Source organism: Dioscorea cayenensis, chromosome 6 (genome assembly GCF_009730915.1).
Source record: "Dioscorea cayenensis subsp. rotundata cultivar TDr96_F1 chromosome 6, TDr96_F1_v2_PseudoChromosome.rev07_lg8_w22 25.fasta, whole genome shotgun sequence".
Classification (NCBI taxonomy): Eukaryota; Viridiplantae; Streptophyta; class Magnoliopsida; order Dioscoreales; family Dioscoreaceae; genus Dioscorea; species Dioscorea cayenensis.
The window spans coordinates 5,187,781-5,204,992 of NC_052476.1; the positions used below are offsets into that span (position 1 = coordinate 5,187,781).

The window sequence follows — 17,212 nt, forward strand, 5'->3', positions numbered from 1 at the left end:
TAATAGCTGAATTTTAGGAGCATGCGTTTTATGTATTTCAGTTAATGTTTTAGAACATTTCTAATTTTTTAGCAATTATATTAATGGTCAGTTATGTTTAGCATGTTTTTTAGGTCATGTGTTTATTGTTTAGCATCTTTTTATTACATTTTTAACATTATTAAAAGCCTTGCACATAATGTTTTCAATAGTGCAGTGAAATTTCAAATAAAGCCATTGACTTGTCTCAAAATTTGTCCTTTCTTTCTAACATTTGTGGTATTAGAGCCAAACACAATGAGGCAAATCCAAAATTGAGAAGAAGTTATGGCAAGCATTGGAACCAATTAAGCAGCACAACCCTTAATTCCATGTTTCAAATGTGAAAATTACCATAGCGATTGCAAACAAATCATAAAAAGGATACAGAGCCCTTGCTTCTCATCTAGTTAGTATTGGTTGATGATATATTTCCTTGAATTTTAGTAGCTACCATCTCCAAACAAGCATGGGGGATTTGAATCAAGAATATTTGGGCAACAAGAAGGTAATTTTTGTAAAATTACAAACTCTTAGTAGTGATTTTGAGACTCTAGCAATGAAAGGCAAAGAAACTGTGCAAGAGTTCTTGTCTAAGGTGTTTGGGACTGTTAACCAAATGAAGTCTTATGGTGAAACTGTGAGTAGTGAAATTGTTGTAAGGTATGAAGGAGTTTAATGTCAAAATTCGATCATGTTGTGCCTACAATTGAAGAAAGTAAGGACTTGTCTACTTGTACTTTTGTTGAAATGATGACTTCCTTGTTAGCCCATATATGAAGCTAGACTTGGCAGTGAAGAACGTGGATGAAAATGGGTGAAGTGGAGCACAAAAGGAATGAAAGTTGGTCTTAATATGCAGTTATTATTATAGTATTAAATATTATGTAATCTCTTTATTTTTATGCATGAGTCAGTTAGAGTAAGTTAATGTTAGTTATTTCTATCAAGAACTTGAGTTCACTACTACATAACTGCACTTTTGCAGCGGTTACTTTGCAACGGTTATAAATTCGCTACAATAGGTTATCTATCGTAGTGGTTTTGTAGCGATTTTAAACCGTTACAGGCAAATTTTCAAGTAAGTATTACATTTGATTTAATCAATAGTAAAACTACTACATAAGAAGATAGATATGTAGCGGTTTATACAATCGATGCAAATGTTAAAATAACAACAGTTTATAACCGTTGCATATGTATTATAATGTAGTTGTTTTCAATAACCACTGCATATGGGTTATAATAGGCATCCGTTTTTTGTAATCGCTGCATATGTGTTATGATATGCAACTGTTTAAAAGAGCCACTGCATATGCAAAAATAATGCATAATTTTCATAAAATTAATACTTACACATGACAAAATCAATCAATTTAATAAATAAGTCAAAAAATCATTTGTTTAAAATAAATGATAGAAATAAATAAATTACAAAGAGTGTTTTTACTTGTGCGAGTAAGCTCGTGAAAGTAATTTATTTTTGTGTATCGTACACATCACCTATTGATTAAAATAGGGCACAACTTTTGATTAATATTACAAGTATGCCCCTATATAATGCACGAGGTGGCAGCTTTACAAAAAAAAATTAGCTTCTTTTTTAATTTGTCAATTTGTGCTGAATTGATGAAATTCCCCTTCAAGTTGGTATTATTGGTAACTTTATGTTTACTGCTAATGAATATAAGCAAACAATTTGTGCTAAATTGATAAATTTATTTTTCTTTGTTGACGCTTTGGTTGTTCGACATTGTTGCCAATTTTATTTTTGTTTTATTTTTATTTTTAATATAACATGAAAACAAAACTAATAAAAACATGTTTGACATTCTATTTTTTTAATAATAAAATAATATTTTTCATGTTTAAAATTTCTTCTTACCGTTTCCCCTTCATGAAACCATTTTCTTCGGTTCTCTATTTAAAAAATATTTTTATAAAAAATATTTATATAATTCTGGACTATTGATATTTTACAAATTAGTTTATGCAGTATAAAAAAGTTATATTTTTAAAAAGTATTTGTGAAAATTATTGTTTGACTAACTAATTTTTATAAATTAGGTATAACATATTTAAAAAAATTATAACTATTTCTCAATAGGCCTTTCTCCACCCTTTGATTTTAATTTTTACTTGAACCCAAAATTTATTTTCAGTTTTCCGAATCAACAAATGCAACATCTTTCGTAATTGATACCAAGTATGCTATATCAAATGGCAGTTGTGTAAAAATGAAATTGCAACTATGTTGTTGGAAGATTATCAACATATATAATTTTTATGAGATATTTTTTATCTATGAAATACTAGTCTCATGTTATTAATATACACCACAGTTAGTATATCCAAAAAATAATAATAAAGTGTCAGTGTTAATTCAGCGTGTCTTGTGTTTTCAGTTTTTTAATATATGCAACAGTTATCATATCCAAAAATATTTTTTTAAAAATTTGACATCAAAACAAAATTATGCAAAAATAAAAAAAGGAAACAAAAATAAAAAATAAAAATTGATACACCCTAAAAGATCCGTTATTGGATATTCATAAATTTTTTTAAGTATTTGGAAAACAAGCAAAAGACAAAAAAACAAAAATAAAGGCTTGTATTGAAATTAAAAATTAAAAAAAAACAAATTGCCAATATTATGACCAATATTCGCAAAAACTTGAACTCTAAGTAACAAGTAAATTATAGAAATTAGAAATTAGAAAAATAAAAACAAGATTAAAAAAATAATAAAATTTTTTAAAAAATGTTCTAGAAATTAAAAAAGAACACAAAATAGGACTCTAACAAAAACACGAAGCCACTGAAACCACCAGAATTCTCAATCTCGACCTCTCTCGGAGTCCATGGTACCTCGCCTCCTCGCCATCCGCCTCCACCATCTCCTCCGATCCACCACCCTCCTCCGCCCCATTTCTCCCAAAACCTAGAACACTACCTCCTTCGAGGCCTTTCCACATTCCCCGCTCGCCGTACACCCTCCCTTCCTCGCCCAATTAACAATTGTGCTAAGGCACAGAAGCTCTAGTCCCGGCGGCTTTGGACCTATGCACTGAAATTCGATTGCATTGCAGGCTTCATCGTCATCATCCTCGCTATTTTCTAGAACCAACTCATCTTTCTACATCACCCCCTCCGATGCCCTACAAAATTTTAGCCCCAATCCGTCCAAGTCCCGTTCCACTTGGTGGCCTTGTCTTTAAGGGTAGTGTCATGAACCCCTCTTCATCCCAACGATGGAGTTTGTCATTACCGATCTCATCATTGACATCCTGGTTTGCTTTGAGGGCTCGCTGCAAGATCTTTTTTAGGAGGTGCACTCGGTGGTGGTGGTGGAGGGTTTCGTGAAGTTGGCTCCATCGGTGAGGTTCGGGGCAAGGCCCAATGTCTCTGAGAAGGCTAGGAAAATTAGGTTCTTCTTCAAAGCCATGAAGGTGCAGGTGAAGCACGACTAGAAGTGCATGCCTAAGAAAGTTGCTGCCGCACTTGAGAAGAACAAGAAGTTGTTAGAGCCGAGGCTGGTGCCAGAGTAGTAGCTAGAGATGGTGAAACTCAGAGCTAAAGGGTTTGTTGAGGTTTTCTTTATAAACTCACTCAAAAACTCTACAGGTTTGAATTTTACTTTATTAACATAAATTACTTACAGTAACTTTGGATTACTTATGGTAATATGAAGTTGTGAAGAATATAGCAGACACATCAAGATTACTTACGGTAACTTCGGAGACTTCCAGGTCCATGTTGAGCCTATAAAATAGCAAATGTAGAAGATGAAGTCTAGTAACAAATTCTTTGGTTTGATACTTAGGAATGTGATCAAAAGGGATTTTGCCCTGTCTAGATGATAATTGACACGTATCCAAATTGCGTGTGTGAACCGCAAGTGCACGAGTGTCGAAGTAATAAAATACCCGGTGAGTTGGGTAGTCGAATCCACAGGTAACAGGGTTACTAGTACTAACTACTTCTCTGCTATCTAGCCTAATGATAAATGGGATGGTGTGGTGATCTAATGTGTGAAGAAATGAATACTGGAGACGAATATGCTAGGGTAAAATTGAGAGAGATCTCAATCAATAAAAATGAGGTACCCGGGAAATGCTCTTCTAGGATCTAACATGAAGTTCAAGACTTTCTAAATGCTTCTAAACCTAGTCTAATGATTCAAAATAATCCAATAACAACCGGTCCTTATCTCCAAGCAACTGGCACTATTCTCCTACAAGGTCCCGGTGGAGAAATCGCTCAATCTCAACACCTCACTTCCCATATGACCGCAATAAGCTCTAGGGATACGTAAGAGTGAAACTAATTCTTAAAGATAGGTCCAACCCTAATTCCCAGCGAAAGGATTCCTAACCCCCTACAAAGTCCCGGTGGAGAAATCTCTCAATCTCACGTCTGACACCATATATGGTTGCATAGAGTCTAGGGAATATGGAGATAGGAGACACTCAACTGAGGGGAAAGGGGACACTCCACTATCTTATGACTCACTCGCTTATCCCTCTTTAACCTTGGAGTTCTAACTCTAATAGAGATCTCTTTCATCAAAGTAACAAATCATGCATAGAGAATCAACCACAAGGATCAATAAAACATGCAAGCAATGGAAACACAAGATTAAAACTCAAATCAACTCGGATTAATTAGAACTATAAAGCAAATCAATACAAAAGACAAGATCCTAGGGTTCACATGCCCAAATACCTACTAGGGTTTAGACCTCCATGGAGCAAGTTACTAAACAAAGATAAATACAATGAATAACAATTTAAACCATAGAGAAAACCCCCTTGAAATTGTGATGATTGGCCTTGATGGGTAGTTCAACGTCTTGAAGGATTCCTCTTCGAAGCTAGGTAGCCGGTAGCTACCCAAGTGCTATGATGGCGAAGAAAACTATCAAAGTTGGTGAAGAACACCATCCAAACTCGCAAAGACCTCCTTTCCAAACCTAGATATCTCACCGCTCTGGAGCCGCACAAAAGATGTCAAAGAATAGGGCAAGAGGGCTATTTATAAGCACAAACTACGTCTGTCACGTGCCTCCACGAACCTATGTGGATTTCTTATGTGACCGTGTAGCCTGTAGGAATTTCAACGTGGTCGCGTGGAATTTTCACGCGGCTGTGTGAACAGTAATTCCACTATAGTACTGCTATAGTAAAATGCTTCAGTATTTTTGCTACAGTACTTAACTACAATACTCTTCACAACCGAGGTCCAAACACTCTTCTCTTGAGCCCATATGACCGGGCACATGTCCATGTGGTAGGCTATAAGACTTTTCTTCATTGACCCATTCTTGAAAGGTCTTGCAATCTTTCTCAAAAAGAAGGAACATGAATATGTGACTGCTTTTGTGCCCTTCCAACTAATAAATTGGATTGAATCTCCTTGGACGTTGGCACACATCTCCACGTTCATGAACTCCTCTCGTTTCTTGGTCTATGAATTGAAGAAAAACTCCCAACATTGTGTCTTTATAGCATATTTTTGCTTCCTTTTTGACTCTTCAAGGCATTTACAACCTAATTGCACAAAAGAATACCAAATAAACAATATGAGACATAAGCCATGGTAAAAATGATGCTCAATGCATGTAAAATATATAGAAAAATATGTCTACTCAAGCACTTATCAATAATCTTCTTCTTAATCATGAATTCTTTCTTTAAACACCTAAAACACAATTATGAAAAGGTCATCACTTATCTACAGATGACAATTCATTAGCTTTTTGTTAGTGTAAGTCCTAGCCCCAATACATTATATGAACTCTTATTATTTGGATAATTATTATGAGGCATCATTTTATCTATAATTATTTCTGTGCATAGTTAATAAGATAAAATATCCTTGGATATTGGTTCCACTCAAGTTATCAAATGCGTGATTTGGATAGTAAAACATTGAAGCATAGACTAGAACAATATTCTAAATATCCCTAGTCGATTATTTTCATGGGAATGAAAATAAATTAAGACTAATATGCCTTTTATGAGATGGCCTTGTTTTAAGGGTCATAGGATATGGGATATCAATCAAAGGACATAGATACATGTTAGAGAACATTGTACCTGGATCGATCCACTCTTGAGAACACTACATGGTTGTAAAGTCATAAGTGTTTTTCTCAAGCAATTCTTGTACTCGAATCCTTCGAGCTGAAATCACTATGGATCTCGGATGGATCCTTGCATGCTTTAACTTACGCCTAATGTTATTCATAACTGAGTGACAAGTATGGGTATGTTTGGGCATGTCACGGTTCATGCTGAGAGACATGAGTCAAGTGAAGGGATTGCCCTTCTCTGTAGAGAGTGAATATCACCACCTACTTGATTAGTGAGACTGAGTAGTGCATGACCATACCCAAGTGAAATTATAAGAGTTATCATTTACTTGACCAAGTCATTTCACTAAGAGATCAAGAAATTAATTAGCACTAAAATAAGGATGACTTGCTTCATGCCTTATGCTAGTTAAGATATTCAGTGGCAAAAGATTGTATGAGGTTCCGATAGGTTTCGTTAATTCTTGAAATTAACCTTCATTTAATATTAGGTAATCGTATTATCTTGCTAGAGAATAATTATGATTTATGAGCGTTAAAATTGCTTAAGCTCATTGCTGATGTTAAATGGACCTACAGGATCGTACACAAAGAATACCGGGATTAAGGTTCAGTATTTGTTATTTATTAGACCACCTATCAAGGGTTTTGGTGAAAAACCTAAATTAGGTGGAGCGAATAGCTTATTTGGGTTGGGTATTATTAAGTGTTGATCCAATCTAATCGATTTGGTTAATTAAAATGGTTGAATTAATCAAGTAAAAAAGAGATTCCTAATTTGATTAGCAGTGAAGGGTTTTTTTTGTAAATTAGGTTTTCGGGTTTCGAATATAAATAGATGGTCTAACCCTAATGTGAAGATGCTAGAGAAAAAAAAGATAGAGTGATTGAGACATTACCTCTTAAGAAACCCTAGCCACCATCCACTCTTCTTCCTTGGTCGCCGCGTTGGATCCCGCCGTCTATAGTCCCTTTTCTCTTGAAATATCGGGTGCTTGCTATTCGAACCAAGAAACAAGTGTTGTTTCTTGAGATACTAGCATACCTACTTGATTCCTAGAGGCGTTCGTGTGTACATGATAGTAGAGGGGAGTCGCGATTCGCAATTCCTGTTGATTTTGGGGAAACTAGGGTGCATTCAGAATAGTCATCAAAATAAAGGTATAACTTTTAATTAACTATTTATTGAGAATTTAATCCTAGTTCTGGCATATGCTAGGGTTTTATCATGTTTACTTGTCATTAAAAATTCTGTTATGCGGTGCGTTTTGGCATGTATTTTTCACATGGTAATTCCCTTTTTAGACTAATAAGATCCCAACAGTGGTAGCAGGGACAGGTTTTGTATGCCTATAGGATTACATGTTAGATCTATTCATAATATTATTTTGATTGACATTGTATGCTAATAGAATAGGATGATAGGTCCATATTTTGTTAATTTTTTTAATCCGATTAACTAGTTAATATTTTCTAATATGATTAGGAAATAATTGATCATGCTTATTTTTAGAAAGATTTTATTTCTTATTTGCAAATCTTGATTTTATTAGGATTTTAAAATCTGTTATATATATGTATATATATTTTAGGCCATACATCCATTTATAAGTTTTTAAAATTGTTTTGTTAGCCTTATTTTAGTATGTGCCATATATATATGTGCTCTTTTGGTATGATTGTTTTATTGCTTTTGGTATAATTGTTCTGTTTTAAACTTTAAAATTCTATGTAAATAATTGATTAGTTTGATTGATAGAACAAATCAACTAATAGTGAGTTTTAGGGTTTTTAACAACATTTCATTTGATGAAATAGATCAAAGGGTTTGATAGTTTGGGTTAACACGCAAGCCTATCACTGGGTAAAAACATAAATTAAAGAAACATAATGAAAGATCAATAAAACAAAATCATCCTAGGGTTTACAAGTCCAAGCACCGACTAGGGGCTTAGCTCTCCATGGAGCAAGATACAATCAATAATGAAATCCAATGAAAAAGCATGCAATCCATAAGTAAAACCTCCTCGTAGTCTGTATCGATGGTCTTGTGGAGTTGCCTCATCTTCTCCAAGAGTTTCCTCGTCAAGCCAAGAGCATACCTCGCCGAATCGATGCTAACGAAAGCTCCCCCAATAACTATCTTCTGAATGAACGTGGTGCCAAAGGCCATAGAACAACTAAAGTAATTTTGCTACACACACTTTCCATCTGTCTGTGATTTGCTACAGTGACAGCTACAGTAATTACTACAGTAACTTGCTGTAGTAATTTTCCTATAGTCATTTTGCTGCAATGCCTTGCTGCAGTAATTTTTCATCCAGCTGTGTGAATTTCAAGCAATTGAATTTCTACAAGCTGTGATTTGCTGCATTAATTTTGCTACAATGACTGCTACAGTATGCAGCTGTGATTTGCTATAATGACTGCCAAAATACGCCTGAATCTACACTTTTCATTGAGGCCACATGAATGGCCAGACATCCATGTGGTAGATCACGTTGCATCTTTAATAAAATCACATTTGACGAAGATCTTGCTAGTATCGCACAAGTCGGAACACATGAGTGTGACTGCCTTTGTGCCACTCCAATTTGTATGTTTTCTCGAGCACAATGGAGGTTGCCACACACTCACATGTTTTTGTGCACAACTTGTGTCTTCACGTTTGTTCAATCCAAGATTTCATCAAAAATTGCATCCATGATCTACTTTTGGTTCTTTTCTTCCATACTTGTCTCCACAACCCTTCATGCACAAAAGAACACAAATACACACGAATAAGCGATAACATCTGAGAAAAGTAATGTTTAATGTAAAAAAAGAATAATTTGTATTACTAATACACAAGCACTTATCAACTGACTTGTTTCTAATGTCTACTAAGTACATCCTCAGATCCTTATGGGTGCTCTAAAGTAATGTAGCATCTATGGCTATTAAATATGCCAAGTTTTGCAAGTGTAACTACGGGTTTTATACACACCAAGTTTTGCAACTACACAAGGCAATCACAATAACGGTAATCCACACACACCAAGTTTTACACAAGCAACTATGCAATTCAAGCACGCCAAGTTATGCAAACATATGAATAAGAAAAAAAGTGCATCAGAACTCCATAGATATTAAAAACAAGTAATCAAAGTACACTAAGCAACATAGTTCAGCATCCTGCGGCATCGTGGAAGAGTTAGCCCCTCATAATTTCATATAACTGAGAAGAAAGGAAGAATGTATTAAGGTGAGAAATCATGACTTCCCCCCTTTACAAAATCTTCTTGGTTGAGCTTGAAAAGCTTCATGGATGAGCTAACTCCACTTCTCTAATGCCTCTACTCGAACTTGATCCCCTTAGATGGTGTGGTGAAGCTTGATCATTGTCCTCATTAGTGCTTTCTCCATAGATATGAAAACCTCCGAACTAAAGATAAAAGATGAAACCCTAGATCTGGTAGTTAAAAAGGGATTTTTGGGCTCAACATGGTCTATGCACAGTCTTGTTTGGACCATGGTCTTCTTAGGGCTTCCGAATGAAATGACTAAGTGTCATCCAGAGAAAATTACAAGGAAAGCATGATCGTGCTCTGCCCGTGCTCAACTTGAGAAGGCCCATGCAAGGGGCATGGAAAGCGTGCTTCCACTTTGACTGCATTTCAGTAATAATCAAGCGAGAAAGCACAACCATGCTCTAACCGTGATCCCATTGGAAGCACCCTCATGGTTAATCAGCCGCTCAGGCTTCTTCAAATAGTGATAATCATGGGGACAGAGAATGACCGTGCTCTACCCATGCTTGCCTTGGACACTTAGAAAAATTTGCATTCTTTGGTTATTTCTATCCCTAATTTCTTTCCTAATTTCTTTGTACCCCAAATTCTTGTACATAAAAAAATATACCCAGAATAGCATCATATATATCTAAAAAGTGCTAAGAGGTAAGCAAACGCATGAATTACGAATAAGTAAACCACGATATGAATTGCACTCATCACAACTCTTGAGATTTTAGAAGCCAATTGACATGTCAGGAGTGGACGTAATCAATAATGTGTTTGTGTACTAGCAGTTTTCAGAAATTACCTCAGCCATTTAGATTGACAAAATTCCACACACACTCTTCCACAAGGCCGTCTGTCCTCCCAAAGGTAATTGGTGAGTACTGTAGTAATGTGATCACCCGCAAGTGCACGGTGTTGTAAAGTAATACCCTGTGTGTGTGACACAGGGCCGGGTTGTATTTCACGAGGCCAGGGAGCTACTATTTCTCTCCTTTGTCTATTTCCAAAGTTAAAACTTCAAATGATAAATAGTAATTGCAAAAAGAGAAAGTGAAATAATTCACTAATATGGAATCCCCTAGGGTTGTCATTAAGCCCTGAACTCTAGATAAAATGGCGTGATGGTAGTTTCGGCCAAGAGACTCCTAAAGTAGGTAATCCCAAATCCCTCTGTGATTACTACTATTCCCATACAAGTATTGGTTCAGAATCTCTTCTGACCAAATCCTTCTACAATCGCATTGAGTTTTAGGAGACCTCTAATTAGGATCAATACTCAATACCTTAGTCCAACCCAAAAAGTTAGAGGAGTACCGAATACCCAAATCCCTCGGTGTATTGGTACGTGGATCCCTTTCAAGCTATACTAGTCAAATACAAGGGCACATCCCGTGCTCCTAGTATGAACTAGAATTTGAACCATATAGTTCTAATGCAATCTAAAAAATCCAACAACACATAGAAAGAAACACAAACTACATGATTCTATAAAAGACATACAACATCCAACAATAAATCAACAAAGATGATCATCCAAATTACAACAAAGAAACCCTAGAGTTTATAATGGCCAAATCGCAAATAAGTTAGTTTCTCATGAATGAGAAACACTTACACAACTAAGGAACAAATAAAAAAGAAAAGAAGCATGAAATACTCCCTCTAGCTTTAGATCCCCCTGGATAGATGAAAATCTTGAAGGTTCACCAGGATCTTTGCTCAAATAACGCTTTGATGCCTTGAATCTTCCCCCTATTTTCTCCTCCAATGTTTGCCTCCATCTTGGTGAAGAAATGCGGCATAGATTGCTAGAAAATGGCCCCAAGAAGGGTAGGGCGGTGGCCAAAGAGGCCAAAGAAGAAAAGATCCCACATATTTGCCCTAGAAACCCTCTTAAATCCTTGTAAAGTTCTCTTCACGGCCTGGATTGTGGGTGCAAGGATGCCCACAAGGTCCTTAGGATTTCTACCAAAACTTTAGTAAAATTCTACAGTAATCCTTCTAAAATTCTACAATAAATTTACTGCACTAAATATGCTACAGTCAGTATGAAAAATCTCTAACTATCTTGCTGGCATTGTAATAGCTCCATGGTTGCCCAAAAGGAAAACCTGAGGTTTTACGATTTTTGCAGTCCTGCATGCTACAGTGCTTGCTACAATGATTAGTACATTACCTTGAGCTCTAAAACATTGTTTTCGTTGTCATTTTTTCTTGAATTGTACTGTTGAGCTCACCTAGGCTTCTTTAAGACCTGTAACATGAATGAAACTAATTAAACTACAAAAGGCATCAATTCATCAAATATGATAGTAAAAAAGGTATATGTATGAAATACATGCATTTAGGTGTTTGTCATGTAGCTAAACACTATAGAAAAACAAACGTAGCTAAGTACTGTGGTAAAATTCTATAGCTGATATAATGTAGCATCCTGACAGAACTTCACACACCTTCCACAAGGGCGTGGCGAGGCCTTGTGGACGCCCAATTTTCATCTTTAAAAGGCCACTCAACGAAAGGTTTTCACATATTTTTCCACAAGTTTTGGGTTGATGTTGGCTAGGGATTCTGAGAGGAGATCTTCGCACTCAAGGGAGTGCTTCTTCATGAGCTTTCATGGATGCATTCATCATTATAGCCATAAGGGGAACCACCAACGACATCAATTCAAAGGGGTGTACCCTAGCTTCATTGAAGAAACTCTTGTCGAAGTTGAAGTATACCTTGAAGACAATCAGCACGGATCTAAAGAGGGTTTCTTTATGGTTTTCATGTGTTTTTATTGATTGATTAATTTCTTATTATATTGCTCTATGGAGAGGTAAACCTTCGTAGGTACTTGGACATGTTAACCCTAGGATTTATTTTTTTTGTTGACTTTTATTTGCTTTCTTTAATTGAGTATTCATTTGAGTTTAAAACTTGTGTGCTTTATGATTGTTTTCCTTTAGAGCGACACTAAGGCTGAGAACTACACCTATTCATCTTATTGACAAAGTGACGCTAGGATAGATTTACCAAGGTTGAAGAGGGTCGAGAGAACGAGTTGAGAGGTAGCGAAGCATCCCCTTTCCCGTTCGGATTGATTTACTCTATCTCTGTATTCCAAGAGCTCTTAGTAATCATTTGTGATGTGAGGCATCTAGAGCATCCTTTCTTCCTATATCTTGTATGGTATTAAGGATCTTTAACCTAAACCAAAGGGTTTGATCTACTTATAGGAATGGGGTTTATCATTTGGAATTTTTAGAACTCCAAGCACTCATATGTGGTGTGAGGCGTCGAGAGTCTTCTCTCTGCAGGGACCTTATAGGGGACTAGTCACTGGTTGACCTTAGGTTTGGGATAGGTGTACTTTTGGATTTCCATGACTATGTTAATCTCAATTAGGGAAGCATAAGTTTAGTCTTGCACTTAACTTAAGAATTCTAAGGGGAGTATTATCTGGGTACTCCACATATCTTGGATGATTCCTTTCTACCTCTCTATTTGCCTACTTCTCTTTCCTCTATTACTTGTTTGTGAATATTTTTTTATTATACTTGCATGCGTATAGTGAGAGCAATCTACATCATAAGTATGGGGGGAGTTCACATTACATATGTTCTGTGCTTATGCTTCATTGTTCATGCTCATGTAGCCAATGGCGGTTCGCCTTAGTTGCAATGGTTGTATTCTTAAGTTTAGGAGATTTTTTAACATTGAATTTTCTTATGCTCTAGTTGTACCTAGATTTTTAGTAATTTTTCTCCAATTGACACTTGTTACACTACACACTCATTAAACCTTGTGGAAACTCAAGTTCAATGTTTAAGGGACTAAATTAGTTTGTTTCTTGTTCTAATTTCATCAAAAAAGGGGTGTTGTTTGTGAAGTTTTGTTTGTGCATTGGGGATGGAAAGAGCTACCACATATGAAGTATGAAACTACTCTCATAAGTTGGGATGACTGAAAGCTACCATCCCAGTAGAAAGAGCTCCCACCTCAAGAGAGTGAAAGCACCTTAGAGGCCGCTTAGAAAAGGGCTACCTTAGAGGATGTGTGAAGCTACTACCTTTTCTTTCATTTTTTGTAAATAAATAAGTCCCTCTAACTTAGAGGTTTGAGGAGTATACGTTGGGTTGACTTGAGTGAGTTTACACACACTTACACGATATTGGGTTATTGTCCTTTTTAATTCAAGTTTTTAGCTAGAGCATTGATTTTTCTTATTTAGTGTTGAAATTTTCCTTACATGTACAATGCTTCCCTTGCATTCTTATGGTGAACCTAAGGCCAAGCACTTTCAATTTTCCTTCTATATGCTTTAATGTTTCATTTATGCTTGAGGACAAGCAAAAGCTTAAGTGTGGGGGAGTTTGATAAGTCCTAGTGTATTACTAATATGAAGTATTCTTTTCTTGCATTGAGCATTATTTTTCTTAAATTTTATCACTTATTAGTGTGTATTTGTGTTCTTTTGTGCATGAAGGGTTGTGGAGACAAGTGTAGAAGAAAGGAACCAAAAGTTGATCGTGGATGCAATTTTTGATGAAGTCTTAAATTGAACAAACGTGAAGCCACAAGTTGTGCTCAAAGACATGTGAGTGTGTGGCAACCTCCATTGGTGGGGCACAAATGCAATCACACTCATGTGTTCCAACTTGTGCAATACTAACAAGATCTTCATCAAATGTGATTTTATTGAAGACGCAACGTGATCTACCACATGGATGTGTGCCCATTCATATGGCCTTGATGAAAAGTGTGGATTCATGAGTATTTTGGCGAAGCACTATAGCAGTTTGTTGTACAATAGCAGTTACTGTTCACAGCTCGCATAAATTCAATTCCTGGAAATTCACACTGGTGTGTGGAAATTCCACACGCCCGTGTGGATGCCCGATTTCAGCCCTATTTAAGCTGCGATTTCAGATGTTTTGGAGGATATTTTTCTTATTTTTTCCCCATCTTTGGAGGCGCTCATGACTAGGGTTTGGAGATGCAAAGTACTGTAGCAGTGTGAGGCATTGAGAGTATCCCTTTACGCTGGGGCATAGTGTAGGGCTAGTCACGGTTGACCTTAGGTTTGGGACTATGTGTATTTGGATTTCCACGACTCATTAAACATCAGTTAGGGTGTATAATGATTAGTCTTGCACTTGAAACAATAGTCCTAGGGTGAGCAATGTCAGTGTAGCCAATTTTTCTATCAATTACCTCTCCTTATTTCTATTGTGTCTCTTTCCTCTTTTCTTTATTTTCATTTGCATCGATATTGTTCACTCAAATTACAACTTGGTTTCCACTCTAGTCAGATAGTAATACTTGTGTTTTCGAGCAGTATTCCCTGTGGATATGACTAAACACTCATCGGGATAATTTATTACTTTAATAACCTATGCACTTGCGGTACACACGCAAGGAGTGTGTCAAGTTTTTGGCACCGTTGCCGGGGAGTAGGTGTTTTGGAAGCATTTGCACTTTGCTATTTTAGCTATTAATCACTTGTTCTATTTCACACTTATTCTTCCATCATTCTGATTTGTTTTTTTTCTTTGATTACAGCTCCAGGTTATAACCTGAGACAACTCTTTGGCATTGGTTTAAGGTGATCTAGATATTGGAAGAAGAATTTATAGACCGGGAAATGAACCTGTGTAAGAACAAGCAAATCAAGCTGAGATAGAAGTTAAAGGGTCTTATAATATGGCAGAACAACATGAACAGCAGAGGACATTCTCAGATTATGCAAGACCCGCAGTTCTTGGCACGTAGTCTAGTATTGTACGACCACCGATTATAGCTCAAAGTTTTGAGCTCAAGCCAGGTTTCATCCAGATTTTATAGCAATCGGCACAGTTTAATGGTTTGGTCGATGAGGATCTAAACAATCATATTGAGAACTTCTTGGAAGTGTGCGACATGCTCAAGATTAATGATGTCACCGATGATGCTATCAAGTTGAGGGCCTTCCCATTTTCCTTGAAGGGGAGAGCAAAGAAATGGCTACATTCATTACCTAAAGCATTGATCACTACTTGAGAGGAGATGGTAGAAGCTTTTCTCACCCGATATTTCCCTCCTAAAAAATATGCAAAGCACAGGAATGAAATATCCTCCTTTGTGCAAACGGAATTGGAGTCTGTTTTTCAAACATGGGATAGGTTTAAGGATCTCTTGCGGAAATTTCCTCAGCATAGGATCCCCGAGTAGATGATTATCTATACTTTCTATAATGGTTTGAACCCAAGTATAAAGCTATTAATTGATGCTGTAGTAGAAGGTATTTTTGGAAGCTAGACCCCTGAAGAAGCCTGATAGCTCATTGAAGAGATGGCTATGAATAGTTATCAGTGGAACACACAAGACAAGTAGAAGGTAGCCGAACTTCATAAGATCGATGCAGTTATATCATTGGCGGTCCAGGTCGAGTCACTAAGCAAGAAGTTAAACACTCTAACTTCTCCTAGATTGGCAGCATTGATGAGTTGCACTGGGTGTGGGGGAGGACACACTCTATATGATTGCCCGATTACTATTGGTGATACCATTTCAGTGGAACAGGTGGATTTTGTAGGCAATACAATGAGAGGTCAAGGAAATCCATATAGAAATACCTACAATCTGGGGTGGAGGAGCCACCTAAACTTTTCTTAGAGTAATCAAGGGCAACAGAAGACTATGAACCACCGGGTTTCCAACAACAACAACAACAAGAAGCCCCGAACATGGAGAATAGAGTTTCAAGGTTGGAGAACCGGATGACCAATTTAGAGAAGGCTTTGACCAAGTTCATTCAGTCATAGAATACAAGATTTCAATCAGTTAAAGGCACACTTCATAACCATACTCCATCATTGCACAACTTAGAGATTCAAGTGGGCCAAATTGAAAAGTGACTTTCGGAAAAACCTCAAGGGAGTTTGCCCAGCAACACTGAGACCAATCTAAGAGAACATGTGAAGGCGATCACTTTGAGAAGTGATAGTGAAGTTGAGGTTAGGCTCCCTAGTGAGAAGATAATAGTTGAGTCACCTAAGGTAGTGGAGGTTGAGGAGAGAGCTAAAAAAAAAGAGGTGACACCCCCAACTTACAAGCCAAGAATCTCTTATCCTTCAAGATTAAAGAACGACCAAAATGATGAGCAATACAAGAAGTTCTTGGGTCTATTCAAGCAGTTGCACACCAACATCCCATTTGTGGAGGTGATGTCTCAAATGCCTCTCTACACAGAGTTTCTCAAGGACCTCTTAACCAATAAGAGGAAGTTAGAGAACAGTGCATCTGTGATTCTGGATGCTTCATGCTCGGCGGTGTTGCAAAAGTTTATATCAAACAAGAAGAAAAACCGCGAAAACTTTATCATTCCATGTAATATTGGTAACTTGGGTAAAGAGAAAGCATTATTGGATTCTGGGGCTAGCATCTACGTCATGCCTTATACATTCTTTCAGAAGTTAGGCTTGGGAGAGCCTAGTCTCACTTGGATAACAGTTCAGTTGGCCGATCAATCTGTTAGATATCCGAGGGCCATCATTGAAGATGTACTTGTGAAAGTTAACAAGTACATATTTCCTGTAGACTTTGTTGTCGGAAGTTGATAAGGATGCTGAGTTTCCATTGATACTTGGTAGGCCATTCTTGCATACTTCCAAGGCTCTCTGATAAGTGCTTATGTATAAGTAATATGAACTATTTTTTTCTTACATTGAGCATTACTTTTCTCATATTTTATCGCTTATTCTTGTGTATATATGTTTGTTTGTACATTTGGGGTTATGGAGATAATTATGGAAGAAAGGAACCAAAAGTAGATCATGCTTGCAATTTTTGA

General features: G+C 36.6%; 1 non-coding gene and 1 pseudogene across 1 annotated transcript; one reads left to right on the top strand and one right to left on the bottom strand.

Annotated features, from left to right (window-relative positions):
* The first annotated feature begins 487 nt into the window (after positions 1 to 487).
* Positions 488 to 3,566, top strand: LOC120263074 (annotated as a pseudogene).
* Positions 3,567 to 15,474: 11,908 nt separating this feature from the next.
* Positions 15,475 to 15,581, bottom strand: LOC120264119. The gene has a single exon (XR_005537296.1). It is a non-coding gene; the product is annotated as a small nucleolar RNA R71 (small nucleolar RNA).
* Between the last annotated feature and the right edge of the window lie 1,631 nt (positions 15,582 to 17,212).